General features: G+C 42.1%; 1 protein-coding gene and 1 long non-coding RNA gene across 2 annotated transcripts in view; one reads left to right on the forward strand and one right to left on the reverse strand.

Annotated features, from left to right (window-relative positions):
- LOC125483363 overlaps nt 1-740 on the reverse strand; it is a 40,917-nt gene extending 40,177 nt beyond the window's left edge. Inside the window, exon 1 of the long non-coding RNA XR_007262322.1 lies at nt 508-740. This is a non-coding gene — a long non-coding RNA (uncharacterized LOC125483363). The remainder of the gene's footprint in view (nt 1-507) is intronic.
- The window catches only part of LOC109932900 (short transient receptor potential channel 4-like), a 51,264-nt gene continuing 39,828 nt past the window's right edge, over nt 717-12,152 (forward strand). Inside the window, exon 1 of the mRNA XM_020531977.2 lies at nt 717-912. The gene's annotated coding sequence lies outside the window, so the exon portion shown is untranslated. The remainder of the gene's footprint in view (nt 913-12,152) is intronic.

The following is a 12,152-nucleotide window of genomic DNA, read 5'->3' on the forward strand; positions in this document are numbered from 1 at the left end:
GGGGGAGGTCCCTCAGTGGAGAGAGGGGACAGAGAGAAGCGCTATAGAGGGGGGAGGTCCCTCAGTGGAGAGAGGGGACAGAGAGAAGCGGTGGGAAGGGGGGTGGGGCTGCTGGGAGGACCCTCAGTGGAGAGAGGGGGGAGACCCTCAGTGGAGAGAGGGGGCAGAGAGAAGGGGTGGAGAGTGGAGAGTGGGGAGGGGGTGGGAGATCCCTCAGTGGAGAGAGGGGGCAGAGTGAAGCGGTGGGGAGAGTGCAGAGTGAAGCGGTAGAGCCAGTTCCCCCTGGTCTTACCGCCGGTGGTGTCACTACACGTGCGCAGTGCCGGAGCTGGAGGGCGGGAAGAGAGGGAGCTCGCTGTCAGCCGGGCCCGGCACCCAGAGAGGAGACAACTGCTGATTCACCTTACAACCAAATAACACCCACAGCTTCCACAAGCCGAATGAACAGTGAAGGCAGCTCGAGGCTTCGAGGAGGGCTTTTTTCAACGCCTGCGTTTGTGTTTTTACCTTTTTCTTCTTCTTCAACAACCTCATTCTATGTGTCTGCCCTCCTCCTCTGGCGAAAGTACAAATGAAGAAATTCTTACTTTGTGCGTCGCTTCGTTGGGTTTGGAATTACAAAACGCGATGATATTGTTGAAATAATTGAACTACCCGACACACGTGAAAATGTGGTCACGTCGTTTCGCGGGGAGCGGGTTAGCACCTGGAGCGAGACCTCCCCATTTACAATAAAGGAGTTACTAGGGGGGGGAAATGTTTCAAGGCAGGGAAAAAAGAGCCGGCCACTGAAGTGTGTTTTACGCCTCTTCCTGAACAGATATTCGATTATCAGGATGTGAAACATTGAATACTGTTTAAAAAAAAAATCTGTGGACACAAACACAACACGATGCGGCTTTAGAATACCAAGTAAGTGGTTATCCTCAGGTTGTTGTTTCTGCATTGTGCAAAGTGGCAAAAGGGCTGCGTGGAAATTGTTAGATTTTGTCACCCTCTTCGCACACTTCAGTGATTTTTTTTTCCCTCTAGTGCATGTGCCCCGCAGAGATCAGAGTTGTGTGAAATTGAGGGTTGGAGGCTTTGGAAGGGGGGAGAGAGAGAGAGAGAGAATTTCCATTGCATCTGATGCTTATGTTGAATTCTGTATTTCATCTCCCCGCCCTCCCAAATAATTCATCCTTACATATCGGCCTTTAGTTGATTACATATCCCAGTTATTCCGCCAAAGGATTAGTTTATCGGAATAATAAATGCCCATTGACTTTGTGTCGACATTTCACATACGATTAAACTATTGTATCGGTGCGTCAGTGTCTGCTACAGCTATATTGTCGGTGAAGGGCGCCGCCGGTGGACAGTGTCGTATCCCGTTCTCAATGTTTACCTTTTTGCCTGCACTGTGATCATGCTAAATTTGGGGATTCCGCTTGATATGTTCAATGACTAAATCAAATAAAAACGAATGCATGCATTATTTATTACTGAGTCCATTAAAATAGAATGACTGTGTCAAATCATGTCCATTTATGAATCAGTTCAGAAAGTTATGAATCAACAGAGGAAACAGAACAGGGAGCATTGTGTTTTGAATTGTTTTGTTTTATAATATGACAGGATAGACATGGTTTTTAAAATCAACGAATAACTTTTAAATGGATGCTGCCTGTGTCAGATCAGATAGAGGGTGAATGAGGAAAGCGAAGCTGTGTTGAAGTTAACTTTGTTAGCAGCCAGGTTCTTGTTAATTCGTTGTTGTATATCTGTTCCCTAAACAATATCTACATGGGTCTTCCAAGAAACATTTTGCAGAGCCTCAGCCCAATAACTGACTTGCACAGAGCAAATTTATTATCTTGTTCAGAACAGACCTGGTTTACTCAGGAACTGGACAGGGCCATCGTCTACAGCAAAGAAAATATTCCAAATTGTTTATTCTTTTCAAAAAACACACAATGTACTGAATTGCATTACATGTACAAGTAGCTGGGGCGGAGGAAAGTGATGGTGGGAACGAAATGCACCAATCCTTTGGATGTTTCCCTTTGGCAAACACTGAATCGTGAAGACAGTACGGTACCACTTAAAGGTCTCATTCCAGAACCTGGTTAGGTAGGATTTCAGAAACAACAAAAAAGAAATTGCTATAAAAACTCAGCGGGTCTGGCAGCGTCTGTGGAGAGAAATCAGAGTTTGCGTTTCGGATCGAGTAACGCTTTTTCAGAACTGAAAAGCTCTGATTTCTCTCTGCAGACGCTGCCAGACCAGCTGAATTCTTCGGCAATTTTTGTTTTCGTTTCTGATTTTCAGCATCCGCAGTTCTTTCGGTTTTTTTTTAGGCGGGATTCAACTGGCCATTGGACATGAAATAATAACAGACGTGTGCTGTATTTTAACGCTCGTTTTTATCGAAAATTGAAGAATTTTGATATTTAGCCTGTTGCCGATTCAGGCGAAAATCCATTTTGGAGCCTCCAGTCTCAATTCCCTGATATAGGCCAATGCAAATCAGTTTAAGTGGCGATGGATGCTATAGAGTGAACATTATTTACTGCAAAATGATAATGGGTGAACATTTTGAGGCACCTGTTAACCGATTTTAACTTCCTTCTAACGTAATAGTGACGAAAAGTTCAATTTTCGAAGGCGAGTGATAGCATTTGAATTCCCCTAAAAGCGTTAAGCATTTGTTTCCTGATGTCATTCTTTGTAATGTTTGGCTTGCTGTGTGCTGCAGCACTGGGACTTCTACAAATCACTTTCTACAATTTCAGTGGCTTCCCAATAATCGCACGGAATATTTGGAATTAGCGCTGAACGTTACGGATGTTTGCGCATAGCATGAAGGTTGCCCCAATTCTGAGACCCATGAGAATTTTAGAATGTTAGAATTTCAGATGTGGATCTGCCAATAACTCCGGTTTCTGCCAGACCAAAATACAACTCTGTTTCCAGTAAAGCATATGCTTTCGCGAAAGTAGGTACAGCATCTTTCTAATATCCCTCACCTTTCATGATAACTCTCAAAGAAAGCTCGTTAAGCGGGCATGAGGGGACCACTCGTAATTAGTTGTTACCGAGTTTGCAAATACAATGGTTGATGTGTATCTGAATATAATTACTCAGCACGCTTTACTGTATTTTAATATATTTTTCTTAATTCATCGAGGGAATTAGTGCCATCCATTATAGATAAAATTTGGTACGGGAGGCATGCGCTCAATTGAAAGCTGAATTTGAACACTTGCAGTACCAGTTCTAACCGTAGCTAGCGCTGTAATGGGGTGTTCTCAACGTTATATGTGCTACACCAGAAGTCGGACGCTCAGAACTATATGTGAAACTATATGCTGCTAGGATACCAGGAATAATATCGTCTGACCACTCCTTCAAAATGATGTCAGATTTTTTTTTCCGAACTTTTTATTTCTGGTAACTGAGATTAGCATTTTACAAATGTATAAAAATAGAGAAATCACGATGGCATTTGCTCTACCCACTGGGTCGTTGTTGTGCCACCTCACGTTGTCACAAGTGCTTTTAAAATCTTCAGTCTGTCCTAAAAGTCGTTATGTAGACTTGGGAAATTGTGTCTAGTGGTGACTCTGGGTTAAGTTTGGATTGTGGTATCTGAGCATGTGGTTGTGACTATTTGGCTAAATATAGCAACACCACTGTCCTCCTTTGTCTGTTTTACTTTCCATTTGAGGTCACAGCAATGCTAGTTGATCAACCTCCCATGTCATCTTCTGTCAGACAGCCATTTATCTATCTTTCCTGCTTTGTCTACCATCCTCTCTCTCATCTGGCCTTAAACTTTCTTCTCCTTCCTGGGAGTCCAATTTCCATTACTCATCTTGCCACATTTCTCCTCTTTCTTTCTCTCTCTCTCATCACAACAGACGAACGTACGATTACAATGTTTTCCACAGATACTTGTTTTTTTGTTTCAGCGAACCTTGGTTAACCAAAGAAGTGAAGGATAGTATCAAATTTAAAGAAAATCATACAATGTGGCAAAGATTAGAGGATTGTGAATGTTTTAAAAACCAACGAAGCATGACCAAAAATAATAGAGGGAGATAATAAACTTTGAGGGTAAACTAGCAATATCATTGACCTTCTTTAAGTATGACAAAAAGGAAGAGGTAGATCAAATTGAATTTAGGAACCAAAGAGAACGAGGCTGGGGAAATAGCAATAGGCAACCAGGATGTGACAGAGGAGTAAATACTTTGCGGCAGTCTTCATGATGGAAGACACTGACATTCCAAAAATACTAAATAATCGTGGGCCAAAATGCAGGTGGGGGTGTGGGGAGAGGGAATAAATACAATAACTGTCACTAGAGAGAAAGCACTAGAGTTATGGTTGAGATATACAGATTTTTACTCAGTAAGAGAATCAAGGGCAATGGGGAAAAGGTAGGAAAGTGGAGTTGAGGGTAATCACATCAGCCATGTTCTCATCGAATTGAGGAGTACGCACAATGGACTGAATGGTAGACATGTACTCCTATGTCTTACGGTCTTACGGAAACGAATGGGACTAAAGGCTAATAAGTCGCCTGAACTTGATGGGTTGCACTTTAGGAAATGAAAGGAAGTAAACACAGGTAGCTGATGCACGGGTAGTAATCTTTTGTGAATCCTTGGATTCTGAAAACATCCTGGAGAATTGGAAAATGCCCAATGTAAAACCTTTATTCAAAAAAGAGGAAAGGAAGGGAATACGTTTTGCGTATGTTCCTTGCACTGGTGAAAAATGTATGTATAACAATCAGGGAGAAGGACTGTGATGTAATTAGAATCTTCTGTCTGTATGCTACTTTTTTGATGGTAGATGTCTGCAGATTTCAAAGTAGATAAATCACCAGGGCCATGTGAAATGTATCCTAGGTTGTTGAGTGAAGAAATAACAAAGGCACTAGCAATAATTTTCAATTCCGGTGGTCACAAGACAGGTGCCAGAGGACTGACAGACAGCCAAGGTGATACCATTATTCAAGAAGTGAAGTAGCAATAAACCATGATCCTATAGATTAGTCAGTCCAACCTCAGTGGCTGGGAAACTATTGAAAGCAATTCTGAGGGATAGAATTAATCTCCACTTGGTGAGACAGGGATTAATAGAGAACAGTTAACATGGTTTTGTTAAGGGGAGGTCTGACTAACTTGATTGAATTTTTTGAAGAGGTGACCAGGTATGTAAATGAGAGTAATGCATTAGATATAGTCTACTTGGACTTCATCTAGGCTTTTGATAAGGCCTCACATGAGATAGTGATGTTGCAACACCACTGTCCTCCTTTGTTTTATTTTTCATTTGGGGTTACCACAGTGATGGTTGATCAATCTCTCGTCATCTTCTGTCAGACAGCCATTCATCTATCTTTCCTGCTTTGTCTACCATCCTATCTCTCATCTGGCCTTAAACTTTTTTCTCCTTCCTGGCAGTCCACTTTCCATTACTCATCTTGCCACATTTCTCCTCTTTCTTTCTCTTTCACCGCAACAGACGCACGTACGATTACAATGTTTTCCACAGATACTTGTTTTTTTGTTTCAGCGAACCTTGGTTAACCAAGGAAGTTAAGGACAATATCAAATTGAAAGAAAATCATACAATGTGGCAAAGAGCCGATGGGATCCAAGATATTTGGCTAATTGAATCTATAATTGGCACAGTGGCAGGAAGTAGAAGGCGAAGTACAAGGGATGTTTTTGTGACTGGAAGCCTGCGTTTAGTGGGATCCTGCAAAGGTCCGTTTTGTGGCCCTAGCTGTTCATGGTACATATATGAATAATTTAGACTTGAACGTAGGACAGTTTATCAGTAATTTTGTGGATGCTATAGAAATTTCACGGAGTGGTAAATAGTGAGGAGGATATCCTTAGATCACAGGAGGATATAGACAGGCTGATCAGCAAATGAAATTCAATCCAGATAAGTATGAGGTGATGGGCTTGGGCAGGACAAAAAGGCAAGGGAGTACATGATAAACAGGAGGACCCTGGGAAGTACTGAGAATCAGAGGAACTTTTTTATGTGTATGTCAACCAGGCTCTTTAATAACATTATCAAGCAAAGTCAGCATGATTTCATGAAGGGGAAATCAAGCCTGAAAAGAATTTTTGCAATTCTTTGAGGAGGTAACAATATTTGGATTTCCGAAAGGCATTCATTAAGGTACAGCACGCAAGGCTACTTGACAAAATAAGGGCCCATGTGTTGCAGTAGTATATTAGCTTGGAATAGAGGGTTGGCTAACTAATAAAACAGAGTTGAGAATATGGGGACATTTTCAGGATGGCAAACATGTAACTAGTGGAGTGTCACAGAGATTCATGCTCTGGCCTCAATTATTTATTATAAAGATAAATGACTTAGATGAAGGAAGTATATGTACTGTTGCTGATGACATAAAAGTAAGTGGGAAGGCCAGTGGCGAGGATTTACAGAGACTACAAAAGAATATGCAAGTGGATAAAAATCTTGCCAGATGGAATGTAAGTTGGGAAATCAGAGGTTACATACTTTGGCAGAAAGAATATGGGAGCTGAATATTATTTAAACAGAGAAAGACTGCAAAAAACCTACAGCACAGAAGGATTTGGAGGTCCTCCCTTTCTGCATGAATCACAAAATGCTAGCATTTACGTTCAGCAAGGAACGGGGAAGGCAAATGGAATGTTAATCTTTATTTCAAAGTGACTGGAGAATAAACATATGGAAGTTTGGTAAAATCACACAAGACACTGGTCACACCTCACCAGGAATTTGACGGCACGGTGGCACAGTAGCTCAGTAGTTAGTACTGCTGCCTCACAGCATCAAGGACCTGGGTTCAATTCTAGCATTGGGCAACTGTTGGGAGTTTGCACGTTCTCCCCGGGTCTGCTTGGGTTTTGTCTGGGTGCTCCAGTTTCCTCCCGCAGTCCAAAGGTGTGCAGGTTAGGTGAATTGGCCATGCTAAATAGTGTCCAAGGATGTGGAGGTTAGGTGCATTAACCATGCTAAATGCAGGGATATAGGGATAGGGAGACTGGACCGGGTGGGATGGCCTTCGAAGGGTTGGTGCAGACTTGATGGCCTGGACGGCCCCTTCCTGCAGCATTGGGATTCTATGATTCTAGAATACAGAGGCAGTTTTGATCCTGTTTGTCTAAGGAATGATACACTGGCATTGGAGGCAGTCAGGAGAAGTTTCACTAAGTTGTACCTGGGTATACAGGGATTTTCTAATGAGAATCAGAGTTATACAGCATGAAAACAGAACCTTTGGTCCAACTTGTCCATGCTGACTAGACATCCTAAACTGATCTAGTCCCATTTGCCAGCTTTGGGGACCATATCCCTCTTAAACCCTTCCTATTCATGTACCCATCCAGATGCCTTTTGAATATCGCAGTACTTCCACCACTTCCTCTGGCAGCTCGTTCCCTACGTGCACCACCCTCTGTGTGAAAAAGTTACCTACTTGGGTGCCTTTTAAATCTTTCCCTGTTACTTAAAACTATGCCCTCTAGTTCTGGACTCCACTACCCTGGGAAAAAGACCTTGACTATTCACCCTATCCATGCACCTTATGGAATTATAAAACTTTATAAGGTCCTCCCTAAGCTTCCGTTGCTCCAGGAGAAAAAAGCCCCAGCCTACTCAGCCTCTCCCTATAGCTCAAGCAGTCCAATCCCAGCAATATCCTTGTAAATCTTTTCTGCGCCCTTTCATATTTAACAACATCTTTCCTGTAGCAGGAAGACCGGAACTGAAAGCAGTGTTTGAAAAGAGTTTTAGTAGATTGGACCTGTCTTGATTGGAGTTAGAAGAGTGTGAAGCCACTTTATTTATTTAAACACGTAAGATTCTGCGGGGGCTTGACATGGTAGATGGTGAGAGATTGTTGTACCTTTCGGAGCGACTGTACGAGGTGCTAGTGCACCAGTACTGGAGTACTGAGAGCAGTTCTGGATGTCTCATTTAAGAAAATGTATTGTTTCATTGGAAGCAGTTCAGAGAAAGTTCACCAGGATGATCCCCAGTATGCAGGAATTGTCTTAAAACCAAAGGTTAAACCAGTTAGGACACTACTCATTGCAATTTAGAAGAATGAGAGGTAATCTCACTGAAGATAGGATCATTAAGGGGCTTGGCAGGGAAATGCTGAGAGGATGATTTCCATTATGGGAGAACTTACAACCATAGGGAAAGCCTCAAAGGAGTGCTAAATTTGAGACTGCGATGAAGAATTTCTTCTCTCTGAGTGTTGAATGTGTTTGGAACTCATTAGTACAGAAAGCTGCGAGGGCAGAGTTCTTATGTATGTTTAAGGCTGAGGTAGGTTCTTGATCAGTATGGGATTTAAGGGTCATGGAGAAAAGGGCAGAAAAGTGGATATGAGATATTTTGGTTCAGCAATGATCCTGTTGAATTGTGGATCCAGTTTAAGGGGCCGAACACCCTACTGCTGTTCAAAAAACAAAGAACTGTCAATGCTGGAAATCTGAAAGAAAACAGAAATTGCTGGGAAAACTCAGCAGGTCTTTAGAGAACATCTGTGGAGAAAAAGCAGAGTTAACTTTTCGGGTCCAGTAATCCCTCTTCAGCCCAACTCCAGTTCCTGTTTCTTACGGTCTTATGGGAGAGTCTGTGGAGGGCATAATCTCAGGGTAGGGGGTTGCCTATTTAATGCTATTAATTTTTTCTGTCAGAGGGTAGTGTATCTATGGAATTCTTTTCTGCGCATGCTACATTAAGAATATCCAAGGCTGAGATAAAAAGATTTTCAATCAATCAGGGAATCGAGGGCTATGGGGAGAAGGCAGGAAAGCATAGTGCATGTATGGAAGAATCTGCCAGAGGAAGTGGTAGAGGCAGGCATAACTGTTGTGGCATTTGCATTGTATAAACTTCAGAGAGTGCATTAAGCTGAAAGAGATAGAGTGGGATCAAAGAGAATGGAAGCGAGGGAGAGAAAAAGTAACAGAAAAGACAAAAAAATTATCCTACACATGAGACTATTTAAGTTCTATCCATGTTAATTGGCTGAAAAGGTATTTGCTAATTACTGTCTTGTATATGTGTGACATGATGTTAATTGATTACAATGACAGAGGGAGAAATAGCAAAAATGCTAATTGTCATGCATTTATTTAAAATGAGTAAGGTTATAAGCACAGTTTTGAAGGTGCTTGTGGCACAGTGGTAGTGTCTCTATCTCTGAGGCAGCAGACCTATGTTCAAATCCCACCTGCTGCAGTTGTTTGTTGTAATGTTTCTGAACAGGTCAATTTACAAAAGCAAATAGCAATGGTTAGTTTAATGTTGGGAGGTGGTGCCGTAGCGGTAATGTCACTGGACTAGTAATCCCAAACCATATGCTAATGTGCTGAGCTCTTGGCTTCAAATCCCACCATGGCAGATGGCAAAATTTGAATTCAGTACAAAGCTGGTAGGGAGAGGTAATATCGACTTTATAGCGTGCTGGGGTTAGCAGGACCTTGGGGGTGTATGTGCGTAGATCTTCAAAGACAGTGGGATATATTGAGATAAGCAGCAAGAAAGGTGTGCTAAACCTCTATAAAGCTTTGACTGCAGTATTGTCAAGTTCTGGTCATGGCACTTGATGAGATGTGAAAGTCCATGAGGGGATGGAGAGGAGACTTAGCATATTACTTCCAGGGATGGGGGAATTTTAGCTACAAGCTTAGACTGGAGAAGCTAGTGTTATTCCCTTGAAGGGACAGATAGTATTGAAGACAGGTGGCTGCAGAAGAAAGTGGACAGGCTCGGAGAGTCGGCAAAGAAGTGGCAGTGGCAGAAGGAATACAAGGTGGGAAAGTGTGAAGTTATGCACTTTGGTAGGAATCATTGAGGTGTAGACTATCTTCTAAATGCAGAAAGGCTTCAAAAATCTGAAACACAAAGGGAATTAGGAATCCAAGTTCAGGATTCTTCTCAAGTTCCTATGCTGGTTCACTTGGCTGTTAGGAAGTCAATTGCAACTCTAGCATTCATTTTGAGAAGGCTAGAATACAAGAACAGGGATGTACTGCTGAGGCTGTATAAGGCTCTAGTCTGTCTGCATTTGGAACATTGTGAGCAGTTTTGGGCCTCCGATCTAAGAAAGGATGTGCTGGCTTTGGAGTGCTTCCAGAGGAGATTTACAAGAATGATCTGGGAATGAAGGCCTTGTCATAAAATGAGCAATTGAGGATTCTGGGTGGAGTTTGGAAGGATGAAGAGGAATCTCATTTTGAAACTTGTAGAATACTGATATGACTGGATAGAGTGGACATGGAGAAGATGTTTCTACTCGTAGGAGAGACTAGGACCCGAGAGCATAGCCTCAGATTGAAGGGACGACCCTTTAGAACTGAAATGGGGAGAATTATCGTCAGGGAGGGGGTAGTTAATCTGTGAAGCTCACTGCCACAGAGGGCAGTGGAGGCCACATTATTGAGCGTCTTTAAGACAGAAATAGATATGTTCTTGATTATTAAGGGGATCAGAGGTTACAGGGAGAAGGAAGGAGAATGGAATTGAGAAGCATATCAGCCACGATCAAATTGTGGAACACACTTGATGGGCTTAATGGCCTAATTCTGCTCCTACATCTTAAGGTCTTGGAGCAAGGGAGATTGATGTGAGGCTGATAAAGGTATACAAGATTTTGACAGATTTTGATAAAATAGACAAAGAAAAGTTGTTCCCATTTCAGATGCCAAAAGCAATGATTGGGAGACACACTTGACGTTTTGAGCAAAAGATACATGGAACAGTAAGGGAAAGAACCTTTTTATGCTGTGGATTATAATGACCTGGAAGAGTCAATGACTTGGAACTCTCTGTCCATGTCAATGCGGAACCAAAAATGATTGCCTACCCAATTTTATTCTGAAATCAATCAAGATTTGACTGCAGTATTATGTCAAGATCAAAGGAAATAAACTTGCAGGACTGCAGGGACAGAGTGGGGAAATGGGCTAATTTTATTGTACTGCAGAGAAATGACATGGAATCAATGGGACAAATAGTGACCATCTGTATCATAATGACTCTCTTGAAGGAACTTGAGCTCTTGCCCCCATCCCTGTTGGAAAATTTGATAGTGGGAGAATTTTTTTAAAAAATTAGGTGGGTGGATGACTTGTGGGGACCTCATTGCCCTCCGATCGCCACTGATTAAGCCCATGGAGGGAAAGCTCATGGACAGCATTCCTGCCACACTGTTGATTGAAGCCCTTCAGTAGTTAATGAATGCCCACCTCAGGTCCTGAACCACTGCTGGTATTAACTCAACTTGATTTAGGGACACAGTATCAGGAATGGCAAGGTTTACTCTGAGGCACCCTCCTGGGATAATTTGGCAATCTCCTTCCCCTTGCCCATGCCTAACAATCCCTGTGCCACAACATACTTCTTCCATCATTTGTCTGTGACCAAACTCCATCGGGGGTGCATGTTGTACCAGCATTAGCCATTGCCTCATTGGTGGGGTTGCATTTCACATTGTTCTGAGTTTAGTCTCAGTTTTGATTATATATAAAGACTGGAGCTGCAGGCTGACAAATCTTTGGGACCAGGTGGATTTCATCCCAGGGTCTTTAAAGAAGTGTCTAATGAGCTACAAGATGTGTTGATGTTAGCTTTCCAAAATTGTGTACATTCAGGAAAGGTTTCATCAGACTTCAGTAGCAAATATAACCTCTACTCGAGAGTGGCAGTGGCAGAAAGCAAGAAACTTTCAGTCACTTAGTTTAAACTCTGTAGTGGCTGAAATGTTAGAATTGATCATTAAGGAGTTTATAGCTGGGCAATTAATTAAAAATAACTCAAGGTAAGAGCCAGCATGGTTTCATAAAAAGAAAATAAAAATCAATTTATTAGACCGCTTTGAAGAAGTAACATACACTGTGGATAAAGGAGGCCCAGTGGAGGTACTGTATTTGGATGTTCAGAGACAATTGATAAGGTGCCACATCAACGGTTATTGCACAAAATAAAAGCAAATGGCGCAGGGTAAACATATTCATCTGCGTCGAAGATTAGCTGACTTACAGAAAACAGGCAGTGTGCATAAATGAGTCCATGTCTAATTGGCAGGATGTGATGAACAGAGTCTCATAGATGTCTGTGTTGAGGCCTTAATT

This window comes from Rhincodon typus, chromosome 6, assembly GCF_021869965.1.
Source record: "Rhincodon typus isolate 14 chromosome 6, sRhiTyp1.1, whole genome shotgun sequence".
In the NCBI taxonomy this organism is placed as follows: domain Eukaryota; kingdom Metazoa; phylum Chordata; class Chondrichthyes; order Orectolobiformes; family Rhincodontidae; genus Rhincodon; species Rhincodon typus.